This window comes from Phoca vitulina, unplaced genomic scaffold (assembly GCF_004348235.1).
Source record: "Phoca vitulina isolate PV1807 unplaced genomic scaffold, GSC_HSeal_1.0 scaffold42, whole genome shotgun sequence".
Taxonomy (NCBI): domain Eukaryota; kingdom Metazoa; phylum Chordata; class Mammalia; order Carnivora; family Phocidae; genus Phoca; species Phoca vitulina.
The window spans coordinates 7,464,533-7,490,077 of NW_022589745.1; the positions used below are offsets into that span (position 1 = coordinate 7,464,533).

Sequence of the window (25,545 nt, forward strand, 5' to 3'; positions counted from 1 at the left end):
AATAATTGTTTTTTTAAATAGGACTTTTTCCAAAGCCTGTGTGGGCCCAGCGCAGTGATATTGAATCCGGTTTTTTCGACCTGGCTGTCACTGATGCTAATACATGTCCTTGGTCACTTCCTTTCTCCAGGTGTAAGTGTTCTCGTCTGTAAGACATGGGGATAATCTCATTGGAAATAGCATATGTACAACTGTTTCAGAAACAGTAAGGTCATAAAACGAAGTCAGATATGATTATTATTATTTTTTAAAAGATTTTATTTATTTATTTTGAGAGAGAGAGAGTGAGACAGAGAGAGAGAGCACAAGCAGGGGGAGTGGGAGAGGGAGAAGCAGATTCCCCGCTGAGCAGGAAGCCTGATGCGGGGCTCGATCCCAGGACCCTGAGATCGTGACCTGAGCCGAAGGCAGATGCTTCACCGACTGAGCCACCCAGGTGCCCTAAGTCAGTTATTATTAAGAATAATGAGACTCATTCCTGACTTAAAGTGTTTACAGCCACGGTATGGAAGACAAATTGTATATGCAGCAGGCCACTGTTATGTGCTGAATTGTTGCCCCATAAAGATGTTGAAGTCCTAATCTCTGGTACCTGTGAAGATGACCCTATTTGGAAACAGTGTCTTCACACATGATCAAGGTCATTAGAATGGGCTCTAATCCAATATGACTGGTGTCCTTATGCAAAGGGGAAATTTGGACACAGAGGCAGACACACACAGAGGAAAGATGAAGGAAGACATAGGGAGAAGACAGCCATCTATAAGCCAAGAAGCACCTGACAGAAAGCAGGGGCCGAAACCTGAACAGATTCCCCCTCAGGTCCCTCAGAAGGAACCAAACTTGCTGACACGTTGATCTTGGACTTCCCAGCCTCCAGAACTCTGAGACAATAAATGTCTTGGTTTGAGCCAGCCTGCCTGTGGTACTTTGTTACGGCGGCCCCAGGAAACTAACAGAACACCCTACCCTGAATTTGCTTTTTGCTATGCTCTAGGTTATTAAATTCAAGAGTACTTATTGAGTAACTACTACATGCCCTGCAAGAACAAAAGGAAGAGATCAGGTTGTATCTCACCTGAGGGAGACACTCCTCCTTTAGAAGTTCAGGGAAGGGAGAAGCGCCCAAGAGCTGAGATGTCAGAGGGCGAGGTGAAATCGGAACTGAGCCCTCCCTGAGGGTTGGTAGGTTCCAGATGGGTGGGAGAGGACTGCGCAGGCAAAGGCCCTGAGGTCCACTGGTAGGCGGGGTCCAGGACTGCCTCAGTCCGCCTCTGTACTCTCCCTGAGCTTCCTTACCCTCCACCAGCCTCACCCTGGGTCTCCCGTACTTTCCCCTCCTCCTCATCTTTCAAAGCCCAGTGACACTGTCATCTGCTCTGTGAGCCGTTCCTCTCCCCACAAGCTGATTTTGCAGGGGGTCACAGCTAGCTAGAGCTCAGTCCTCGATGACGGTGATTATCATGCTCTATGTGGATGTCTATCTGTTGTCCTGTGACTGAGCTGGGGAGACCTGTGCTCTGAATCCGTGGCAGAGACATCGTGACGTGCTCACCAACACGACGGTTTTCCCCTGGGCCCAGAGGAAGGCTGTAATTCCTGGACCCCTTGCAGCCAGGTAGCACCACGTGACTAATTCTGGTCCCTAAATATGGACCCATGTGATGTGTGCCTCCTCCAGGCCTGGCTCCCAATGACCCCTTTCCCCCGCTCTTTGACCCCCCCTCCTCCCCCAGCGCTATCTCCTCCCTTGTTGCTGGCTGGAAGTCAAGGGGCCAGCGATGTCCTGGGAAGCCCTGAAGGAAGAATCTCGAGATGGAAGAGGCTGGAGTTCCTGAGCGCCTGTGGGGAGTCTTCCCTGTGCCCTCCGACCTAGCACCGGACCGCAGCCTGAGTGAGAGGTGGGTCTTACGTGTGACCACAGCAGAACATAACCTACGCCAGTTAACCCAGTATCTGCGGTCACCCAGGCCAAGGGGCCTGGGCTTGACACGTGGCTGGGGGCTTCTCCCCTGTAACCCTCTGTGCAGACGGACGACAGGGAAGCTGCTCAGTGACCTGGCCCCTGGTCCGCTGAGAAGGAAAGACGCTAGCCTGGGTACCGGAGCCGCTCCGTGTGACATCACCTCAGCCCCATACCGCTGACGCTCACAGTCATTATTGCATTTAATCCCCGCAGCAGGGCTGCCTAGGAGACTAACTCCCTCCGGGGTTGGTTTTGCCATTTGCTTGCTGAGAGAGGGGTCTGGGCTCTCAGACCACCTGGCCTGCCAGCCCAGCTATTCCCCCCCAAGCCGCCCACCAGCATTCCTCTCAGCAGCCTCCTGTGTAGTGGGAGTTCACTCCCGGTGTTTTTGTGGAGGAGGATTTGCAGGAAGATTTGAGTTTTCCCCTAGAGACGCCAGAAAGACAGTCTGTCTCAGGCTAACGCTATCGCCCAGCTCCACAATCAGGGCTGTTTCTGTGGTTACCTTTCTTCGGGGATGTTTGGGGTGGGTGGTGGTGGTAGTGGTGGGTGTGTGTATATATTTGCTTTTTCCGGGGCCCAGATTTTCAGGAGCTACTGGGGTGAGGGGCTCTGGGAAGCACAGTCCCTTTTTCCTTCCCTCTCAGGAAGGTGCGTTCGGAGGGGGACAGAGGAAGTCTATGGGAAACACAGGTTTGTCTCTCCCTGACTCCCAGGCCGCCTGTCCCCGGGACCGAGATGTCCACCAAGTCCCTTCCTCAGCAGAGACTAAAGACCCACAGCATGTCAGGGAGGGAGGGGCCCGAAGAAGCCTGCCCCTCCTCCCGTCCATCTTATAGGTGGGGAAACCAAGCCCGCGGGAGTCTCAGGGACTTGCCCAAATCGCCCAGAACTGGCAAAGGCAACCAGAACTGGAACTCAGGTGTCCTTCCTCCCGGTCCTCGGCTCCTTCCCAGAAGGAGGCGCGGGAAGGCCTGTGGCATCTGCTCAGGGGACTGGCGGTGAGGGTGCCAGAGGGCCCTGGGAGACGGCCTGGGGCGACTCCGGCCTCTTCCCTTTCTGGGCCACCCGGGCCTCACTTCCTGCAGAGGACTGGGGAGGCGGGCGAGTGGGCGCGGAGCTGGCCCCTCCCGGTGCCGCCTCCCCGCCTCTCCCACACCCGCAGGCCAGAGGCCAAGGGTTAGGGAGGCGGAACCGGTGCTCGGCTTCGCTCCTGCGCCGAAACCCACCCGGGTCTGGGACCGGGTCAGGGCCCAGACTGGGCGGAGAGTGCGCTACAGAGCAAGTGAGGGGCCCGGCTTGGAAGGCTCGGAGGCCCGGCACCGAAGGGCCAGCAAGGGGCGTGGCTAGGGACAGGGGCGCGACCCAAGCAGGGTGGGCGGGCGGGGCTAAGTGTGGGGGCGTGGCCCTGCGGGGGCGGGTCCGCAGGAAACTTGAGCGCCAGCCCCGGCCGCACGCCCCGCCCCCGGCCCCCGCCTCCGGGTCCCGCCTTCGAGTCCCTTCCTTCCCGGCGCTGGCAGGCGGGCCGCGGCGACTGCAGGCGGCGGACGGGCGGACCGGCGGACGGGCGGGCGCCTCCAGCTCGCTCCCTCCCTCGCTGCCGGCTTCCTTTTGTTTTTCTGGGAGGCGATGAGCGCAGGGCCGGCGCGGAGGCTGCGGGCGCACGGAGGCCCGCGCTCCTAGCCACCCTTCCCGGCCTCGGCGCGCTCGTCCCGGGCAGCGGCCCGCTCCCGCCCCAGCGCCAGCCGCGCCGAACTTGGGCTCGGGAAGCCGGCGGACCGCGTCCTGCGCCGGAGCAGGTAGGGCAACCGGGGGGCTGCTGTCTGCGGAGAGTGCGGGCGTGTGCACCGGTGTGAGCTGCGACCGGGCTCTCTGCGTGTGTGTGTGTGTGCGCGCGCGCGCGCGTGTGTGTGTGTGTTGGGGGTGCCCGTGTTTGCGTGGTGGAGTTGTGGGTGACCGAGGACGGTGGTGTGTCCCTGGAATGGCGTGTCCTCGTGGGGATCCGTGTGTACAGTGGGTGTGCACATTTTGGGGTTGCGTTTGTGGAATTGTGTGTCCGGGCGCAGTTGCTGGTGGGGACGGGTGGCGGGGCGGGTGGCGGGTGGGCGTGGGCGGTCCAGCCCTGTGTGCGGAGCCCTCTGTCTCCCGCCGGCCGGCGCAGTGCGGAGCTCCAGGGGCTCCGGGGACAGCTGGGATCCAAAGGAGCTAGCGCGGGCCTCTGGGGCAGCCTGGGCTAGCCCCGCTGGGGGGCAGGTCCGCGAGGCCCACGTGGGTGGCAGGTGCGCTCCCTCCAGGGTTGGGGGCTGGCGCGGCGGCCATCTGCTCCCTCCTTACTAGGCCGAGGGGCGACGGACAGAGCCCTGCTCCGGAGTTAGGAGCCCTGGCCTCGCCGTGACCCGCACTGCGACCTGGGCCAGACACGCCACCTTCTGTGGTTGAGGTTTGCTTCTCTATCAAATGGGGACAGTTCCTCCCTAGGGGTCTGCCGTGACATTTAAAATGAGAACGCACTAAAGATAGCTCTTGGCCCGGTGCTTGGCACATAGTAGGTGCTAAGTTAATTGAATTAGTGTCAATTAGTGTCTCTCATTTTTTAATGCTTTTTTTCCCTTTGTCGTGGTGGGGCTATTACATCCCCTGCCTCCCCCCTCCCCGCGCGTGTTTTGTGCCTCTCTCACGCGCTAACTTCACTGCGAAGCACCGAGATTCGAGAAAGTTTAGGCTGCCGGTGCGCTGCTGGCTCGCCGCACCTCCCGGGCGGCGCCGCCGCGAGTGTGCAGGAGCGCGCAGCGCCCAGCCGCCGAGGCTCCCGCGCCCGAGCTGGGGGTCCCTCTCCTGGCCAACTGCGGCGGCTGCTGGAGTCGGGAGCCTTTTTGTTCAACAAGTGCCTAGTCCCCGGGGCTTGCGGCTTGCAGAGTCTGACGGCCAGGGCGTGAAAGTGGCGCTCCCCGCAGAGACGGACCTCGGGCTCCCGGGGCATCCCGGCCGGGCCTGGTCAGGCTGAAGGCCATCTCGTTTACTCCCGGACGACACCGAGTCCCCCTAGAGGAGGGTGTTTGCCAGGACCGCAAGTGCTGCCTTGGGCCTCGGCGTTGGACACCCTCCGACCCCTCCCCCCACCATCCAACCGCGTCTCTCTTGGATCAGCCTTACGCAGGAGGCCGAGGGCGCGTGGGATCCTTCCTCCTAGTCCTGCCCCTTAATTTTTAAAATATTTAGTTTGAAGCCTACTACTACGTAACATTGAACTGCAGTGAACGTGCACACCCTCTAACCACGATTCACTCTCGGGGAGAGTCCTGCCGACCGCAGCATAGCGCTTGCTAGACCCGGCAGGGCCAGCTGGCCCCGGCTGCCCTGCTGCCTTCTGCCAGAGCTGGTGATTCCTTCCCTCCATCGCTGTGCTTTCTTTCTTCCTCTCAGGACCCTTCCCAGTCGGAAAAACAAATAACCTTTCACGAGGGGAGCAGCCGACCTCATGGTGCATGACGCTCTCAAAATGGAGCATCCGCAGGGAATGGGCTGGGGGGCCACGGGGATCATCAGCTGGGCTGTGCGTAGGTATGGGATGTGTCTCCCGGGATCACCTGCTCCCGGTGGGTGTGCTCAGGGAAGCTGGAATCCTTTGCAGGCTTTTGTGAAACGGGAGCAGAAAGCTCTTGCTTGGTCTGTCTTCTGCCAGCCCTGAATGCTGAGGTCTCAGTGGTGATGGCAGGCCAGGCGACTTGGATGAGCTAAGTTTTCATCTGATTTGGTGTCAGGGGCACACTTAGAATGCAACCTGCTTTTTCTGTTGCATAAAATGATTTTATATCCTGGAGGAGAAAAGGGCTTTTCATCTGAATCCTACTCTCTTCCCCATAATCAGATTGAATAATACTGAAGAAAAAAAAAAATCAGACTGGCTTTCTCAGCTCAGAAGACAGACCAAAAGCTGGGCTGTTTGTTGTTGGGGTGGCTGTTTTGTATTTTCCTGCTTAAAACCAGCCCTTTGTCTCAAGCAAACCAGTGTTTCGGCCCTAGATCTATTTCTGTTTCACTTTTGAGAGTGCCTGTAATTACTGAGCTCTTGAGGCTTTATTGGATAATGTGCCGGAGGGAAGGCCCAGGGGCTCTGCCTCTCACTTGCCGTGGGATGTGGTGCGTTTTTAGCCTTGCCTGCTCCCTTTGGGTTCCACTTGGATGCTTTTTGTAAGGTGAAAAATAGACGTCAACGTGCGATAATAATTCGGGACACCTGGCATTGGGAATCAGATGCCTGGAAGTGCAGACTTATGGAGAAACAATAGGTCAGACCGCCAGAAGAAGAGATTTACCCAAACCCTAGCCGGTGATCCATTCATTTCCAATAAGCCCTCTAGAGGGAAACTCTTAAGAGATATAAAGCAGCTTGGACTAATTCCTTCAGAATTTTATCTTAATGCCCCTTTTTGGCCACTGGGCTGTGCAGAATTAGAAATACAAGCTGTTGAGTGACAAGGAGTGGACTCGCCTTCACGCACAGTCCCCATCCGGGGCCTCCTCCTTACTGAGCTCTCTCTCTACCTGGGGCTGCTCTGGACTTTGATCTGGTAAAGCAGTAGTGCTTTCCAGGGGCCTCAGACCCACTGCCTTTGGGGCTCCATGTGCACAGTTCCAAGGGTTGCCTGTTCCCATAAAAATACCCTATTAAGCGTTTGTGTATTAGGCAGTCTGTCTCCCCCTTATGCCTATGGTCCTTTCCCCCAACTTATAATGGGACCTTGTATAGCCAGCCACTCATAAGTGGTAAAGTGCCCAGGTCACTTAGGGACCAGTGTTAATCCTGGAGACTACTAAGGAGCCCCAGAGTTATTTGGCAACACAGTAAGCTATTTTGCAGCTGAAATTTTATCTAGACCAGGATCAGGTTTGTGTTAGAATTTAGCATGCCAGCAAGCCCTAAACCAAGCTTGTTTGTTATGGGATAATGCTTCCAATTTGTGAGTCGCCAGCCCGGGCTTGATGGGGGATTATGTGTATTTTGCTAGTTTGTCAGATGTCATTATGTTTGTGGAAGGAGGGCAGTTATAAACCTTAATCGCGCTCTCGCTACTGTGGGATTCACCATTCTCCCACGGTCTCATTGGGTTTCTTTGGTGTTTTCATGCCCACACGTAAGGCTGTGCATCTCATGTGGCTCTTGTCCTCTTCCCTTTGGGTTGAGTTTCTAATCAGGGAATGACAGGTAATGGAATATGGAGATGGCAAAGCAGGCTTAGGTAGGGGCTGTCTCGGTGACTCTCGCACCATGGGGAAAAATATTTCTTTCAAATCACTTTCCACCAAAAAAAAAAAGGTTGGAATCTAGCGGCCTGGGTTTTAATGTAACTTCCGTTAATCAATACGGTTTGACAGGTGAACATTTCTTAGGCACTGATGAGCAAGGTGCAAGTCTAAAGACATTTTTTTTTTTTTATCATCAGGAAAGCACAGTAAATCCTTTAAGAGAGCCCTGCCTTGGCCATGTCCTTTCAAGTATAATTGAATTTCAGAGGCAGAGCTTCATATCTCTGCATTTATGAGGCATGACTAACTAAAGACACTTTCGGAGATCCCAGGCTCCTGTTGCAGCCCTCCCCCGCTGGCTGCAGGTGCGCAAACATGTCTTCTTGGGGCTCTTTTCATTTACCTTTTTTTTTTTTTTTAAAGATTTTACTTATTTATTTGAGAGAGTGAGAGTGCGCATGAGCGGGGGTGAGGAGCAGAGGGAGAGGGAGAAGCAGACACCCGCTGAGCAGGGAGCCCGATGCGGGGCTGGATCCCAGGACCCCGAGATCACGACCTGAGCCGAAGGCAGAAGCTTAACCGACTGAGCCACCCAGGCGCCCCTTCATTTACCTTTATAAGCCAAGCGCACCCCCACACCTGCTAATCCAGCAGCTGTGTTTTCCGGATATCTGTTGCTTTTCAGCTCTTGAGGTGCGGCTCAGGTTGGCAGCAAGCCAGGGGACGGGTCGGGGTGCTGGCGTCGGTCCCACCTGCCTCACTCGACGAGAAGTTTCTGAGGAGCGAGTGATGGGTCTGTGACTCTTGGCTGAGAAACACTCAGGATAGTTCAATTTGTACTCCGTGGATAAAGCTGCCATGATTCTGCAGACAGGAAGAAGTCTTCGGGGGGCTGCGCGGTTCTCGTGGAAGTCTCCCTCGATGGCCTCAGTTCCTGCCTCAAATCTTCCCCGTGCCCCTTTCGGCCAGGGAGGTCCCTTAGTCAGGCACATCCTAAGTGCTCTCCTTTCACCTGGGCTCACGTCTGTGCATTGGCAGGTGAGCAAACCTGAGCTCTCCCCATGCTCAGACCCAGCGTGCAGGCTCCACGCTGCTCCACATCAAAGCAGAGCCCAGAACTTCCTTCCACCCCCAAGCGGGTCCCTCTACCTGTTGTAGTGAATGCCTCTCGCCTACTCGTTCATTCCAGCTAGAAACCTCAGGAGTGTTTCTGGACTCTTTCCCTTTCTTCATCTGTCCGGAAATCCGGAATCAGTCAGTCCTCTGTTGCCCTAGCCCCTCCTCTCCGACGACCCCAAGGCTCCTGTTCCCACACAGCAGAGCTTTCTCATCCCTTATCCTGGAGCCCCGCTTCCACTTGAGTCATTGCTGTCGTCAGGTTACTATGGAAAACAGATTTTGTCCTCTCACTCTGCACTCTGGCCCCCCAGCCACCCCCGGCCCCAAGTTCATGTTCTTGCCCAGTAAGTGTTCTTCTGAACACCTGCTGGGCGCCTTGCTCCAAGCAGGACTCTGAAAGCCCGACACAGGCTTCCTCCCTGCCGGAGCCCAGCTTGGGCTGGGGATTGGGGAGACCCTCAGAGGAGCCCTCAGAGCTTGACAAGTGCTCCAGGGAAGCTCCTCCCCCTGGGCTAGGGTGGGCGGGGGGAGGGGGCGGCTCTGGGAACTAACCTTCTCAGCTGTGCTGGGAGGGGTGCAGGTGTCTGGGGGGAGGTGGGACTAGGAGGGTCAGGGTAGCCGGGTTGCCACAGCACCTGCCTTTCTTCTTTCCCATCCAGACTTCTTTATCTGCTAAACTCCTACTCATCCTTGGAAAAAAAATCTTTTTAACTAACAGCTTTATTGAGATATTATTTATATACCGTGGAGTGTACCCATTTCAAATGCACAATCCAGTACTTTTCAGTAAATTTACAGAATTGTGCAACTGTCACCACAATCCAGTTTTAGAACCTTTGCATCACCCCAGAAAGCTCCCTCCGGCCCATTTATTGTCACTCTTTGTCCCCGCCCCCACCCCCAGGCAACCACCAATGGGCTTTCTGTCTCTAGATTTGCCTTTTCTTCCCGACTCTCATTTGTAGATTTGGCTCCAGGGCCTCCTCCTTGAGGCTTTCCTGGAGTTTTCCAGTGAGAATTGATTGCTCCCTCAGGCTGATCAAAGGCTGGGTGCTTGCCTGCCTGAGGGCTGGCCAGCTCTTTGACGCGGTGACTGCATCCTTCTGGCCCCCATCCCTCCCCTAGCGCAGCGCTGGGCGCCTGGGGTACCTAGAGGGCCTGTTGGCTGCGCTCAGTGAAGTTGCTTCCCCCCATTTCTCTCGTCAGTCAGCTCCTGAGTATCCAGCAGGGGGTTCGAATTTAAAGTACAGAGTGAGGCAAAAGGGGTCAAACTAATTTTTTAAACGAAAAAATCCAGGATGCCCAGAGCACACCAACTCAGCCAAGCCGTGGGCAAGAAGTAGAAGAACCTTTTAAGAATTAAGCCAGGTTTCGTTCTCTCCTACCCGTTTGGTAGTCGGGATCTGCCCTTCTGGGGCTTTTCTCAGAGTAATGTTCAGTTTTTCTTGTATGGCCTCCGAGCCATGGAAATTCCTTGTAGGGCACGGGCAGAATATGGCGCGTCTTCATTTGCCCCAGTACTTGGCCCACAGCTGACCATGTAGGAGTGACGTAAGTGTGCGTGGGAGCAGAGAGGTCTCCTGGGAGGTAGACAGACAGAGGCCCCGGGAGGGGAGTGCACTTGCCTGGCTTGTGCATTTCAGAACTTCCCTTCTTGGGTTATTTTTGTTCTTCAAGGAAAAACAGAGGAGGAGACCCTATTTTACAGATTGCAAATTGAGTCACAGAAATTGTATACGCAGCATAGGCAGGTAGATCTGGGTCTGACCACCAGGTCACAAATGGTCTCTCTCCACTGTCTGTTAACTAATAAAATTAAAAAAAAAAAAACAAGAACAACAAAAAAGAAACACTCCTGTAGAGGTAAAAAACAAAACCAAACAGAAAACACAAATGGTCTCTGTCTCCCACCGAGGCGGAGAACTTTCTTGGTAGACAGCAAGAGTGTCTTGTTTCTTTCGGAAGATCGCAGATGTTGGGGTCCAGCAGACCTGGGTTTGAGTCAGGCTCTGCTCTGTCATTTATTAGCTGGGTGACACTTTCTGAGCCCGAGTTTGCTCACGTTTATGAAGGGGTTCCGGGGCCACGTTGGACTATCACATGGAACGTGGACCTAGAGCCGTGGAGTCTTGGGCTGGTCACATGTCTGTGCTAAGTGGTGGCCGTTGTTGCTATTTAAACGTTCTTGGGTGGCGTGCCTCCTCTGCCGCTAAGGATTTCTTTTCATATTCAGGTTTATTAGGCATCTTTTGACCCACCCTGCAGTAGTGAAGCATTTGATGTGAGAGCCTGTGAATGTGTGTGAAGGCTCCTAGAAGGGAGCTGCTGGGGGCCATGACTTGGAGGTTAGGGAGCTGCCATTTTGGATTGCCCAGCTCATGTCTTCTCAGAAGCCTCTGTGAGGGTCGCTGACACAGCCATGGTGACAAAGAGATCTAGGTTAGGTCATTCCTCAGATCTAGGTAGGTTATTTCTCAGACTCAGTGAGGCCCTGACCTCTTGATCCCCTGTCTCCCAGGGGGCCCGGAAGCCTTTATTGAGTTGGCTTGTGAGCGTGCTAGTGTGCCAATGGGCCCGGGGACTCTGGGGAGCACCGGCAGGATTACGATTCTCTGCGGCGGTGTGGATGGATCATAGCACTGTTTTCCCCCTCCAGCAGCAAAATGCTCAAGTCTCTGCTTCCTTCCTGTGCATTTAACAGACATTTCCAGAAAGCAGAATTGACGACAGCTCCCCACCCTTCCCTGTCACTCCCATCCTTTCTCTTTGCTGTGCTACAATCCATTTTTGGAGGGAAGTGAGAACCTCTCAAAATCTATCACCTGGGTTTAAAAATGAATCATTTCCAACATCGTACAATTTTCTGTATTTACATGTGGGGCTGGAGAGTCACTCCTGCCAGAATGAGCGTGGGATGTCTAGAAAAGCCTATGCCCCAACCGTGGGCCCAAGGCAGGGCTGTGGGTGGGCAGGACTGGTGGTGCGCTCTCTCTCTCTCTCTCTCTCAGCCCTCTCCAAAGCGTGGGGCGGCAGTGGCAGGAATAAGGCTTTATTAAAAATCCTCAGTCATGCAGTGCCAATCCCATGCTTGGTGACGCAGCCTGGACAGTCTGGCTCAGCTTCCAAGGATGGGAGACAAAATGTGGTGGTTGCTTTGCCTTCTTTGGGTGTCTTTCGTTTCAGTAAGTGAAGGTACGAAGAGGCCTCGGACAGATGTTGAGGCTTGGCCTTCTTTCATGCTGGACCTTTGGCACTTATGATCCATTCTTATTCTCTGGGGAGTTTTTGTCCCTCTTCTTTCTCTCTGAAGATGGGATAAAGAATTGCTGCTTTTATTAGCATATGTTCTTGGTGGTATGCTATTATCTGCCCTCAAAACAAAATGGCCTGGCTGATTGTTTTCAGAGCTAGCTATAAAGTGAAAGTTTATGCATTTGGGAATGATTTTCGCTATCATTGGAGGAAGTAGGCGGAGGGGAGTTATAGCACAGGTGAGGAATTCCAGGTCTTCTCGGCCGGGGCACTGCAAGCAGCGTGAAGATCTCACTGCGGCCCATTGCTCCTTTCCCCTGTGCTTTGTCCTGGGCCACATGCTGGCTTCCTACATTATTATTCTGATCATCACTGTCCCCGTCATCACCACCATCACTGTCATCACCACCATCCTCCCCATCATCACCACCGTCACCATCCCCCTCCTCCTCCCCATCATCACCACCATCACCATCCCCCTCCTCCTCACCATCATCACTATCATCACCATCCTCCTCCCCCTCCTCCTCACCATTATCACTATCATCACCACCATCCTCCCCATCATCACCACCATCCTCCCCATCATCGCCACCATCCTCCCAATCATCACCACCATCACCATCCCCCTCCTTCTCACCATCATCACTATCATCACCACCATCCTCCCCATCATCACAACCATCCTCCCCATCATTGCCACCATCCTCCCCATCAACACCACCATCATCATCCTCCTCACCATCATCACCACCATCACTATCATTACCATCACCATCCTCCTCCTCCTCCTCATCACCGTCATTACCATCGTTATGATCACTATCACCACCATCACACTTATCATCACCATCATCACCATCATCACCATCATCATCACCATCACACCTATCACCACCATCACCATCATCATCATCGTCACTGTAATCATCATCACCTTTACCACCATCATCAATGCCACCATCCAGTCTCACATTGCTTCCCAACCTTGGGGTCACTGCTTCACATGGCCCATTTCTGTTGAGTTAGCTGTTCTTTGCTGGCAGGTTGTGGGGGGACACCTACTGTTAGGAGGGTAATGAAGGGAGTTAGTACAAGATGATGGGAGGCATAGAGAACCCAAATGGGTGGGTGATGGAATTTTACTCTAAAAGAGGCCTCATGAGACTCATTGATCTGAAATATTCTTGGAAAATCCCACCTGTGATGGTTAATTTTATGTGTCAGTTTGACTTGCCTAAGGGATGCCCAGATAACTAGTAAAACTTTATTTCTGGGTGTGTCTGTGAGGGTGTTTCTGGAAGAGATTAGCATTTGAATTGGCAGACTGAGTAAAGAAGACCCCCTTCACCAATGTGTGCAGACATCATTCAGTCCACTGAGGGCCTGAATAGAACAAAAAGGTGGTGGAAGGTGGAATTTACTTTGTCTGCTTGAGCTGGGATGTCTGTCTTCCCTTGTCCTTGGACATCCATGCTCCTGGTTCTCAGGCCTTTGGACCCGGACTGGGACTTACACCATTGGCTCCCTTGATTTTCGGGCTTTTGGACTTGGACTGAATAACACCAGCTTTCCTGGGTTTCTAGCTTGCAGATGGCAGGTTGTGGGACTCCTCAGCCTCCGAAGTTGCATGAGCCAATTCTGGTAAGTCTCCACATACATATATCTCCTACTGGTTCTGTTTTTCTGGAGAACCTTGACTGATAAACCACCTGTTTTGCAGGCCCAGAGAGAGCCAGTGGTACCTATTCCGTTGAGTTCCCCATGGCCCTTCCGGGGAGGACAGTTTTGGCCCCCTGTTGTATTCTCCCGGCCCTTTGCCACCACTCTTCATTAGTGCTGGTGGGAGTCTGACCTTGCTGGTTGGGCACTGTGCTTGTCTGCCTCTCCCAGGGCAGTGGGCCTCTTGGCACGTAGGACCTTGTAGATTTCTCCTCCATGGCCCCCCATTCCTGGCACAGAACCTGGAACGCAGTGGGTGCCCAGATGTGTGGCTAAACCACCACTCCCTTCCCTGGGCTGTAGGATGGTGGGGGAATTGAAGTGTTTAACCTTAACACCTTTGCCAAAGGGGCTTGCTTTGCAGGCTGAATATATGATTGGCAGGTCAGCACTGTTTTCCGTGCTTATCACTGATTGGCAAGTGTTCTACCCATTCGCTAAAATTTCAGCACGGTGCTAAAGAAGCCATCAGGGCTTTCTCGGCCGGCGGAATTATCCTCGGCTGATTATCAAAGTCTGGCTTTAACTTGGCGTGAGTGGTGTTTCCTCTCCAGATCTCAGTTTCCTTGTTTGTCATATGGAGCTCAGGACTAAGTAACCTCTACATTCTCTGTCAGTTCTACAGTTCAGGAGAAATGTTTAAAAATGTAAACCTGAGGGGTACCTGGCTGGCTCAGTCCGTGGAGCATGCGACTCTTGATCTCGGGGTTGTGAGTTTGAGCCCCATGTTGGGTGTAGAGATTACTTAAAAATAAAATCTTTTTTCTTTAAAGATTTTATTTATTCATTTGAGAGAGAGAGAGAGAGCATGAGCAGGGGGAAGAGGGAGAGGGAGAATCAGACTCCCCGCTGAGCAGGGAGCCTGATGTGGGGCTCGATCCCAGGACCTGAAGATCATGACCTGAGCCGAAGGCAGACGCCTAACCATCTGAGCCACCCAGGTGCCCCTTAAAAATAAAATCTTAAAAAAAAATGTAGGGGCACCTGGGTGGCTCAGTCGGTTAAGCGTCTGCCTTCGGCTCAGGTCTTGATCCCAGCGTCCTGGGATCGAGCCCCACATTGGGCTCCCTGCTCAGCGGGGAGCCTGCTTCTCCTTCATCTCTCGCTGTGTCTCTTTCTGTCAAATAAATAAATAAAATCTTTAAAAAAAAAATGTAAACTTGAGTCGTAGGGCATACCCAACATAAAGCACAGAGAGAATTTTCCTAGCTAAACTGACTGCAAAAAAAAAAAAAAAAAGAAAGGAACGTCTTAGAAAGCACAGACACCTTAGCAAGTGCCATCTCAGGAGCCGGCACCCTAATTCAGAAGAAGCTGGTCCTGTGGAGGGACAAATCTGTGGAGCACAGATGAGAAGGCAGGGGAAGTGTCAGAGGATACTGAAGTTGGGGAGGTGAGCTCTGTGTGTTTCATCCACCCCTCCATCCATTCAGCACGTTCCTGTAACTTCCTGTCCCAGGACCGGTGCTGTGTGTGAAGGAAGCTGAGATGAATTGGGTCCTGGTACAAAGGAGGTGAGCGATGTCAGTGGGAGCACAGAAGGCTGATAGTATAGCTAAGTTCTTAGGCTCTAGATGCGGTGCCTGATTTAGAAGCTGTTGACTATCCCTTTCAGAGGACACGCCCAGGGAAAACCAGTGCAGAGGATACAGCCCTCATCTTTGTAATGGTGCAACTCTGTTCTTTCTGGGAGGCCCTTCCCGCTGATTATCACGAAACTGATAGACTGAACTTTTTGTTTTGACTAACTGTGAATTAGGGACAGTTAGGGAGTATTATAGAAGACAAGGAATTGTGTTATTTTTGGACAAAAGTATGTATTAATGCAAACTCCTGAATTAATTGAGTTAATGAATTATTAAGAATTCTTTGAGGGGCACCTGAGCGGCTCAGTTGGTTAAGTGCCCAGCTCTTGGTTTTGGCTCACGTCATGCTCCCAGGGTCCTGAGATCGAGCCCTGCTTTGGGCTCTGTGTTCAGGGCAGATTCTCTCCCTGTCTCTCTGCCCCTCCCCCAGTGCTTTCTCTCTCTCTCTCTGTCCCCCTCTCAATAAATAAATAAATTAATTAATTTAAAAAATCTTAGAGAATTCTTTGAAATGAGCACATTTATGGTCATAGGCTGCTAGATTTTTGCTAAAGGGGTTGAAAATAAGCAATTTAAGCATTTCTCCTAAATATGGGGCTGGGGAGCAAGGTATAGAACTATATGGACAGTTTCATTCCAGTTATGTTTGCGAGGGGAAAAAAGCCAGAGAAAATAGATGAGAAGGGCATACACTGAACTTTTAACAGTGGTTGAGTCTGATGGGATCATGAGTGGTTTCTCCTTCCTGCTTTTTCATATTTCTCTACACTCTGAATTTTCACCAATGGGTATGTATTATTCTTGTAATTAGGAAAAAAAAAAGGTTTTAAAAGGAACCCCAAGGACACATTCCTCTGATAACCTTGTTTACCCTATTATTTGCTTAGCAAACTTATTTTTATAGTCAGACTGTCTGGAACCCATGATTTCCATAGTTGTGATGATTTGAATTAATGGAAATTTATCATAATGCATCATTAGAATTTGCTAATCTCATCTAAATTCAATCCTGAGTAACTTTATTAACTGGATATGAAGAAAAATGTTCTAAGCCTTCCTAGAAATTCACCATTTCAACATGGCAAGGGTAGAGTCTGTTTATGGTCGAGAATATGTTTCTTCTTTTTTACTTGTTTAAATTTGGGTGTTCACTTTGTTTCTTGACCTAGAAGAGCCTTTGTGGCTCCCCCTGGGTTTATCTGGGGTATTTGAATGAGGTGGTCGGTGTCCTTGCGCCACCCGTTGCCTGGTCTCGGCTTCTATTGCTTTTCCTTTGCTTTTCTCATCACCAGGTGTTGAGCACAGTGGCCTTCTTCTGGGGATAATCTCCTTGCTGTTTGTTGGTCAGGCTGCTTTTCAGCTCCCTTTTTGAAAATAACTTTTTCTATTTCCCCATCCCTGACCTTGCTTCATGCCGGCCCAAGAGTAAAACTGCTGGTCTTCCATCACCTTCCAGTTGGAGGTGATCCTTCCCCACTCCCTGTGCTGCTCCTGCCTTGGTGGGCCTTGCGTTGACTTGGGTTCATGTTGCGTTGACTTGGGTTCATGGTGGGTTGGAGTCGGGTTCATATTGGGTTGGTGTTGGGTTGACATTGGGTTGACGTTGGGTTGGTGTTGGGTTGACATTGGGTTGACTGTCTTTATTTACTGGCTGGGAAGCAGGACCCTCTCAGCCCTTGTTAGGGCCATGCCTGACTTTTGGTGGCATCACTCCAGAGGCTTCTTAGGCTGTTTTTTTTTTCAGAGGTTCGATCTGTCTGAGTCCAGGATACTGAGTCAGCAGTGGAAGGTTATGAGGTTGAGGCCAATCATCAGAGAACTTGGCTAATAGGAAGGATTAATTTCAGGGTGAATGAGGGAGAGATATTGGTGGCTGGGCTATATAATGTGAAAAACCAGAGGTTCCCTTTACTACTAGCTCAGTGTCTGCTTATAGTTTCTTGGATTTGAAATTTAAAAAAAAAATCACAGCTTTATAGTCTGCGGTCCATATTTCTGATCCTGAGCAAGAAAATAATTGTCAGCAAAATTCCGCACACATCTGGTAAACTATTTCAGGATCTTAACCATAAGGAACCCATATTTAAAAAAAATTAGTATGGCTACAGTGTTCAGAAATTATTATTTTTGAAAGCTGGGTCCTCAGTTTATTGTAGGATTCCACATGGAGGCAGGAAGGAAGCCCTCCAATCACTGGAAACAGGTAGGTTTCCATGGAGACTGGGCGTGTCCCTGTGGTTTCCTGGGTATCCCAGTTGTCCTGGAAAAGGAATAAGCCTGACTTCTATTTCTGAAATTGTGCGTGTGAATTAAATTTTTCTCAACAAAGGTCATATGTTTTATGGACTTAGACAGGTGATTTCTGACATAATTTTGCCCTCCTTTCTGTTTGTCTAATTATTAATGCTGTGTGCCCCTGCCTTTCTTGCCAGAAACACTAAAAAAAAACACAAAAAAAATGCATCAAGGGAACACCTACCCAAAACAACAACTAGAACAAAATCTTTTAATAAAGCTAGGGATGCTCTCTTTAGTGTGAATGATGATTACTCTGTACAATTCGGCAAATTAATTCAACCCTTATGTATTGTACGCCAGGCTGGGCTCTGGGCCCTGGGGACCAACAGTGAGTGGGATGTTGGGGGCCCCGCCCTTGCCGAGCTGATGTTATGGTTGTGACCCATAACGAGACAGCATGAAGCCAAGGAGGGGCCCCGGGCCGATCTGCTCCCAGCTCCTGGCTCCCACCAGCAGCCACGGAGCCACAGACAGCCTCCCACAGGATCAGCAGCTGGAGGCTCGTGGCGGGCATCCCTGCCTCTCTCTGTCTCCTGCCAAATGCTTCCTTGTGGTCACTTCTGCAGAGAAAGGCACGGCCTCTTTGTCCTGCCTTCTGCAGGTTTGTAGTAAGCAAAGAGCTACTGCAACCTCACCACTGGATGGCCCGCTTTGCACAAGCTTGTTATCTGGCGGGGACTTCAAGTGGGCTTGTCACAGCCTGAATAGGCTGCCAGTGGGCACAGGGCAGAGCTGGTGGCCACACTAGATGTTGGTGATGTCGAGGAAGCAGCAGACTCAAGCCTTTGCGTACGCGGTGATCGGACCAGCGGTCATGGCCGCAGAGGATGCTGTCATCTGAATAAGAAAACAACCCTCAGGCCCCCAGTGTTCTGGGCCTCGAGGAGACTTCCTGCCTCATTGAGCTGCAGAGGGTGACCCCAGACTGGAGATGTCTCTTCTTGTTTTGTTTTGTTTTTTTTTAAAGTAGGCTCTGCGCCCAGCATGGAGCCCAACACGGGGCTTGAACTCACACCCCTGAGATCAAGACCTGAGCTGAAATCAAGAGTCGGATGCTTTACCGACTGAGCCACCCGGGTGCCCCTAGAGATGTCTCTTCTTGATGTCTCTTCTGTTCTAATGGATAGTGAACCGACTATTCTTTTCAAAAGGAAAAAAGGTACCTGCATGGACTTGGTCCCTATCTTGCTCCCCTTCCCGAGGTGTAAACAGCACCCATCATCGCTTCCCCATGCAGGTCCCTTGGGTCTCCTGGAGCACTGCGCTGGAGCATCCCATTCTTCATCTGAAATGGGAATTATAAAACCCTCCCTCCCTGGATCGTCATAAGAAATAGCCATTAGACCTCTTATAAACTCTAAAGTGCTGTATTCGTGGAAAGACTATTACCGTCATCATCATCATCATCAATCTTTTTATAGTCACATCCTGCAGCCTCTGACACATAGTGGTCTAACACGGCAGGTCTCCTTGCTGGGTCTTTATGCTCCCCCTCCCCCCCGCCCCTGCCATGGAAACTGAATTCTGAGTCTTCTGCTCTTTTTCTTCTCCCAGTCTGGGGTCAACCTGTGGTTCTCGTTTCCCTCCTGCAAGGTGTCAGCCCACAGAAGAGGCCCGGAGAACCATATTGTCCAAGACTCACAAAAGAAATGGAAATTTGTATCTGCTCACCCATCTCTGGGACTGTCGGATCTGCTCCATCTTTCTAAGTCTGCAGGCAGGGGAATCACTGGCTGATTGTGTGTCGGGCAGCCTGGAAACTTACTGGTCAGATTAAAAACACTTGTTCAAATACAGACAGTCAAGCTTGGCTCAAATCAGAGTATGTGTTTAGCAAGCAGCTCCCCTTAAACGTACTGCCCGCTTACAGCCAGCTGTCTGGTCACCTTTGTTGGGACCAGAGGGGTGGGAGCAGGTGGGGCAGGGACTGGGGGTAGAAGACTCTCAAGGGATTTTTTTCATGTCTGACGTTTGCCTGCTAAGTGGAACTGGTCCTGGGCTGCAGGGCGCTCCCTGTCTTGGGTCTCAGCTCTTGGGTTATGGGAAAGAGAACACTCACCTTGACTCTCATCATTTGATGAGAGGAAGCCTCCCCCTACAACTTGGCGAGCACCCACACATCCTTCAAGAAGCTTCGAGAAGCAAGCAGGGCTTCTTGCGCCAGTAGATGCCTTTTCCCCTGCCTGTGCCCTGCGCACCTGTACTCTACGGTCATTATCAGAGCGTCTTTTAGAGGGAATGGCATGAAAAAGTAAGTCTTTCTTCCCAGCAGACAGAATCCCCTGGAGAATGGAGACCAAACACGTTCCCGTTCATCTCTCTATTCCCTGTTAGGCTTCGCGTTGGGGCTGTGACTGCCCCTTGCCATGGATGACTGTTCAGTGGAATTGGTGGGGAGTGACTGAGGTAGCTGCAGGTGAAGGCTCCCGGGTGAGCCCCCCACACTTGCACCCCTTATTCTTACAGCCCCAGAAACGTACCACCTTCTCCGGGCTCGAACCACACCTCACTTAGAATGAAAATAGTAAAAGCTCAAGTGACGGGCACCATCCTAAGTGGCACTTTATATCAGGCCATGAGAATTAGCCCTGATTCATTCATTCAACACACAGTTCCCACCGTGTCTGCTCTATGGCAGGGATGAGAGGAACTCGCCTGTGCTTCCATCCTTACTGCTCCACACGCCTTGAACTACCAAGCAAAGCATTCTAATCAGATTAACCTCTCAATGTGATGCCGGCATAGTCTAAAGGATGAACTCCAACCTGCCAAAGGTCCTACTGTCTTCTCAGGAAAAAAAAAAAAAAAAAGGAGAATTAAGCAAAAATGCACTTCTAGAAAGTCAGTGAAGAATTTTTCCAAACAGGAAAACGCTAAATTACTAGCTTTCTTTGTGCTGTCTTAAGGGTCCCCCTATGAAAAACTCACTCACCCTGTTGTTATTAAGGGTGAAACCCAGACATTTAGTTATGTAAAAGCCAATTAAAATAAATTAAATGCAAATACTGTTTCATTGTAATGTAAATTTCGAGAACTGGATCAATCAAAGGTTGTGGAAATGCCAAAGTTGTGAAGACTTTGGTTGCCATGACAGCGGTGCTCTGTCTTGAGTGGTCTGTTTCTGGGGAATTCTTCTGGGGCCTGGCTCCCGGAGTGACTGCATCTCTGGGGCAGGGGCGGAGCTCTCTGGAGGGAGGGCCCAGTCCAGCCAGGCTACCTGTTTCATGACCTTGGGAAGGAAACCATGTCCCCTGTGCCTCAGTTTCCTCTCTTCAGGGACAGCTGCTCTGGGGCTCTGGGGCTCTGGGGGTAACATAGCCCTGCAGCACTTCTCAGAAATCACCGCATTAATTTTGGGGATTCCTGATTGACCTTGCTGGGTTTCAGGCTGCCTTTTGGGGAAACCAGAATAAGAGAGCCGAGGACAGGTGAAGGAGCTGCTCCTGGTTCTGCTTTGTCTGTCTTCACTGACCTTCGGTGAAGGTGCTGTTCTTTGTCGTCTTGGCTCCTGGCCAGCGAGGACCTACCTGCTCTGTTGCTCCGTTGCTCCGTTTTGGGTGGGGGTCGGGAGGTGGGGGGTTGTTGGGATTGAACCCACCAGCTGCCATCATCACATCTTCTTAGGGCTTTCAGTTCACAGACATGCTCTCTAGCCTTCTTTAATTTTGCTTACTCCGGAGCCCCAGCCTCCGGGGCCATAATTATTTTACAGGGGCGAGATTTATAGACGTTGGGATTCAAGTCTCAGGGCCCTAGGATAGCAGTGCCAGGATTGCCGTGGGCTCCTGACTGCCGGGCAGAGATGATGCCGTGTCCCAGGGAGGCCCCCGGGACCCACGCCTCCCAGCCTTTTCCCGCACCCGCTTCCACAGAGGCCCGCTCAGAGCTAGTCCCAGCACCCCTCCTCCTCCAGACTCCAGCTGCCCAGGCCTCTCAGTTCCTAACGCTGGGCCCAGAGCCGCCGTGATGTCTCTTTTGGGGTGTCCCTGCAGAGAAGCTTCCTAACACGGTATGTGCTTTTAGGATGTCAGGATCCAAAACTGCTGGTGCATATTCAGCCTCTGCTCTCTTAGCCGGGAGGAGGGCCCGGAAGCCTCTGCTAGGTGCCACCTGGCTGGCTCACTGTCCCTGCCCCATGCTTCTGCTCTCCATCGGGCTAATTAGTGGCTCCGTGGGGCTGCGATCCAGGGCCTTGCGGAATGAGACCCGGACTGGCCTCTTTCTGCTCCGTGGGGGGCGATGGTTGGGAGATGATGCGGCACTTGCGGATTTTTAAACTCTGTAGGAACTAGGTTGTTTTACCCTCCACAGAGCAGTCTGACTGTTCACACCCAAAACAGAGCGGTGGTCTGACTGTTTGGCGGACCCTGAGGCCCCGGAGGAGGCGGAGGGCCGTGACCTTGAGGGCTCAGGTGTGCCGTGGGCCGCCACGTGTCCCCGTCGGCGTGATGCCCGCTAGGTGCCCGCTGAGTGCATCGGAAGGCGGCGGGGGGGGGGGGATAATTCCAGAAGGGAGGGACAGGTGCACTCCCAGTCTGGCCTGGGGGTATAAAGTTTAATTAACTTAGCCATGTTTTCTTGGAGTTGCTTCTCAAAGTAAACACGGAGGGGGTCTCCCTGCCTCACGGGCCACTGGCCACGGGGCCACGAGCAGATGCTGCCTGGCCAGCCCCAGTCGTCGTGGGGAAGGTGGGAGGTTGCTTTCAGTGTGTGTTGAAGGAGGCTGGTGTGTCATCTTCGTCATCCTCAGGCTCTTAAAGCAGGTGGTGGGAACCCTCTGGTTGATCCTGCTTTCGACACCTTGACCTTTGACACTCTTTTCCTTGACCTCCAAAACCTTGGCAGGCCACTCTCTGGGGGTGGGGGGTTGGGGTCCGGTCGTGTTGGCTGGACACCCGGGCCAGGAGTGAGCCGACCTGGGGGTCTACCTTCGCCTCCGCCCCAAGCCTCAGTGCCCTCACCTGTGTGTTAGCCCGCCTTCTGTGACTCAAGGGGACAGTGCGAGGCTGGCTTGAAGCCCGTGGTGCGCTGCGTGAGGGATTCTCTTCCCTTCTCAGCAGCAGCACTGATAAATATATGAGACATGGCGTTTCTCCCTTTGGGGAGAATTGGGGCACTGTCACTTGACACATATTCTGTCTTTTAGAGAACGCTGCCCCCCCCTCCCCCTCCCGTGCACTTTGAAGTTGGCTGGTGCTTGCTAACGATGCTCCGGGCTCTCAGCCTGGGCCACCGGCCACTGTGAACCCCCCCCGGATCCACCCCACGTTCCAGCTGGCTTGGACTGTCGCCATCCGGCAAACACATCGGCGTGTCCTTCTGGCCTCCGGCTCTTTGTCTTTGCTGTCCTTCCCTTTGGCCAAGCTAGAGTGAGCTTTCTGTCCGGGTGGCCAGAGCACATGGGGCTGCTCCCTACTTTGACCTGTGGACCCCATATCTCAGAGGGAAATGGTGCCAGAGGCTCTCTGCTGCGGCGTCCCCGAGGAGGGGAGCCCGTCCGGGGCACGCGCTGGGGCTCATCTTCCCTGGGGCCGCAGCACCCCATCCAGTGTGTGGAAGGGCTCCTGTCATCTGAGTCTACCTGGAATCCAGCTTCACCTTCCCATTACTCTGTGACTTGCAGCCACGGCTAAGAGTCGGAGAAATACTTGGCGGTATTCTAGATTATGTTAGAATTTCAAAATGTGCATTTCGTGGATCTTGGTTCTGTAACCCCAGAACGTATAAAGCAGCTCCCCAGGTAGCTGTTGTGGGCCTGCTATTGGACGGACCGTGCCGCTGCTTCTCTCGATCTCTTGCGATGGCTAGTGGAGGGGGTAGACCTCGGCCCCGTTACTTGGCCCTGTGAGCCCCACACAAGTCACTTAGCTGCTCCGAGCCTCAGTTTCCACACGTGTAAGTTGTGCTGACGTGGTAAGGCTGTCATGAGGATTATATGAGCTACTTTGTATTAGAGTGCTGTGTTCATGTTAGTTTCTTAATGTCAGGGCTCCATGGGTTTTTCTTCTGAAGTACTTTTAAGACCAAACAGGAACCAATTTGCCAGTCATCTGTGGGTGTAAGTACTCTCACCTTCAGCCACGACCTAATTTTGGCCAAGAGCCTTGTCTTGTTCCTCTAGAGAATGGTGTTATTCAGAGCCCAGTTGTACGGGACTGAATTCTCTGGGTAGCATTCTCTGCAGATGGCGGTAACGCTAATGACTTACTATATATGTATTCACAAGTGGGTGATTTATGGTTAACACCAGACCCGTCACTTTTCATTTCCTGACTGATGTATCAGAAGCTGCATTTGTAGTGGCCTGTAAGATTTAGTAAGCGTAAAAAGACGTAAGTTGAGGCCATTTCTGTCCACAGCTGTTCGTGTACCTCTAGAACAGTGGCCCCATGAGGCATGGAGAGGGGTGGCCGAGGGGCCGCCCCGTGCACTTGGCTGTGTGTGTGGGCTCAGGCACTCTTCGCAGTAGGCAGGTGATGGCAAGGATCCCGTTGGACAGCGAGGACACTCAGGCCCAGAGAGCTCAAGCGACTTCTCTGAGGGTTCACTGCTCGGAAGTGACAATATGCATTGGAACTCAGGTGTGTCTGGCTCCAGCCTGGAACAGTGTCTAGCTTGGACCAGGCGCTCAGTGAAATTTGTTGTCCAAGATCTGGTTGACTTGCCCACCTGAACACTCTATACCCCAGACGTTCAGGCCTGTTGGGGTGGGGGGGCTGTTGAGGAAGGTGATTAAAATGTAGCTTCCTGGCCCCAGCCCACCTCTCCGGCATCAGGGACAATAGGGGTGAGCCTCAGAATGCCTTTGAGCTGTTCTGGGGGTTTCTGTGCACCCAGAACTTAGAAACCACAGCTCCAGCTTTATGGAATCCCTTCCCTTAATGGTCTCATGGCGGGCAGGATAGTGGCCTACCCGCCCCCCCCCCAAAAGGGGTCCACATCCCTGATCCCATGTAAGCTAGCACAGTCACAGACTGCTACCTTACGTGGTAAAGGGCTTTGCATTGCGATTAAGATTGGGAACCTTGGCTCAGGGCCTGTATCCAGATTCTCCAGGTGGACCCGGGAGTCCTTGAGAGGGAGGAGCCTCCCCCAGCTGCAGTCAGTCTGATGGCGATGTGACTAAGAACAGGCCGAGAGATGCAGGGCAGCGCTGCGGCTGGCTTTGCGGAGGAGGATGGGGCCACCAGCCAAGAGATGTAGGCGGCCGTTCGAAGCTGGGAAAGGCAGGGAAACGGAGTCTCCCTCGGAGCCTTCAGAACAGATGCAGCCCTCTGGCCCCGCTGTCCCAGTGAGGCCAGTCTCTTCCTCATCATTTCATGCTCTCCCTCCAGAACATTCCCCCTTCCCACCACCCTGCCGCCTTGGCCCCACCCCTGCCCACGCCCAGGAGCTCTGAGTTAAAGATCCAGCTAACCAAGCGCCTTTGAAGTGGTGCCGGTCCTGTCCTCTTGGCCTTGGCCTTGTCGCATTTTTCCTAAACGACGTGGTCTAACTGTCTGAGGGGGTGCAGCCCATGGCCACGTCAGGCGGTGCAGGGTTCCCGGACCCGGGCTCCTTCTCTGTCGCTCGCTCTCTCCTTCCACCTGCACACCTGGTCTGCAGCCCTCAGAACATTTCCTGTTATTTAAATCTTGGTCCTTTTGATTTTTTTTTCCCTTTTAAACTAGAGACTTGACTTTGTACGGTTTTGCGGTGAGCCAGACATGTTTTCTTTTTCCGAGCGGCCCGGTGATCTCTGAGTGTGTGAGGAGGGCCTTGTAACGGGGGTCCGTGAGGCCCGCTTGGTGCTCCCCGTGTAGACACCTCTGATGAGGAGGAAAGATGATCCATCTTGAACCTTCGGGCGGATGTTTACTGGGCATAGAATGCTCTCACAGGAAATAGTCATAGTCTGTTAGGGATAGTGCTTGGGAGCGTTAGCTGTGGAGAGGTGTGGGGGACTTGGGTCCCGTGTTGTCCCTCCCTGCCCCTTACTGGTAAGTCCCTTAACTGTGCCTCTCTCTGACGGGGGGCTTACACGTCAGAAGTGTTTTCTCACAGTCCTGGAGGCTAAAGTCTGGAGGCCTTCTGAGCGTTCTGAGCCTTCCTGCTGAGGCCTCTCTCCTTGGCTTGTGGACAGCTGCCTTCTGACTCTGTCCTCACGTGGTCGTCTCTCTATGTGTGTCTGTGTCCTGATTTCCTCTTCGGACGAGAACGCCAGTCAGATTGGACCCGGTCATTTCAGTCACTTCTGTGAAGAACCCGTCCCCAAGTGCAGTCACATTCTGAGGTCCTGGGGTTGGGGCGTCAACGTATGGATGTGGGGGGGGATACACACACCTCAGCCCATAGCTGAGTTCCCATTCACATGGG

General features: G+C 52.6%; 1 protein-coding gene across 3 annotated transcripts in view; it reads left to right on the forward strand.

Annotated features, from left to right (window-relative positions):
• Window positions 1-2,588: 2,588 nt before the first annotated feature.
• HPCAL1 (hippocalcin like 1) overlaps window positions 2,589-25,545 on the forward strand; it is a 107,965-nt gene continuing 85,008 nt past the window's right edge. Inside the window, exon 1 of one of the 3 annotated variants that reach the window (XM_032430043.1) lies at window positions 2,589-2,659. The gene's annotated coding sequence lies outside the window, so the exon portion shown is untranslated. Of the gene's footprint in view, window positions 2,660-3,455; window positions 3,766-3,965; window positions 3,984-25,545 lie in introns of those variants that run through there. The other 2 variants (XM_032430042.1, XM_032430044.1) reach the window with 2 other exon arrangements.